General features: G+C 68.8%; 1 protein-coding gene across 1 annotated transcript in view; it reads right to left on the bottom strand.

Moving 5' to 3' along the window:
• STX18 (syntaxin 18) overlaps positions 1-490 on the bottom strand; it is a 147,707-nt gene that overhangs the window by 141,934 nt on the left and 5,283 nt on the right. The window lies entirely within an intron of this gene.

The following is a 490-nucleotide window of genomic DNA, read 5'->3' as shown; positions in this document are numbered from 1 at the left end:
GCGCAGGCCCCGCAGCGGCACCCGCCCCCCCGCACGGGACCCCCGGGGCGCCGCGCTGGCTAACCAGTCCTCGCCTCATGGCTTGTGCCCCGCTCAGGCCCAGTCAAGCTGCTGGGGGCTGCTGTGCCCCATCCCCCCACGGCACCAGCAGCCCTCAGGTGGCAGAGCGGCGGGCGAGGCCGGAGGGCGCAGGGGCACGCTGAGCGGGGGTAGCCTAGAGCCGGCACTGGCAGTGTCTGGGACCCGGAGGCTCGACCCCGCTCTGACACGAGTTCCTGGCGCTTCTGTTCCTCGGCCGGCGGAGCTCGCACGTCTCCCGCATTGAGCGCCCGGTGCATCCGCGTTCGGCTTTTGGTTTACATATTGTATAAAAGGGACAAGCTAGGGCCTGGCTGCTGCGAGATCAGCCTGGGCCAGGCTTGCTGGTACGCGCTAGATACAGCGCTGACCTGGCTGCCAGAGCTGTGCCAGCTCCCCTGAATGACAAGTT

The sequence above is a fragment of the Gavialis gangeticus genome, unplaced genomic scaffold (assembly GCF_001723915.1).
Source record: "Gavialis gangeticus isolate Ggan-Ray unplaced genomic scaffold, GavGan_comp1, whole genome shotgun sequence".
Taxonomy (NCBI): Eukaryota; Metazoa; Chordata; order Crocodylia; family Gavialidae; genus Gavialis; species Gavialis gangeticus.
Note: the sequence above shows the minus strand (reverse complement) of the source record. Positions and strands in the feature narration are given on the sequence as shown.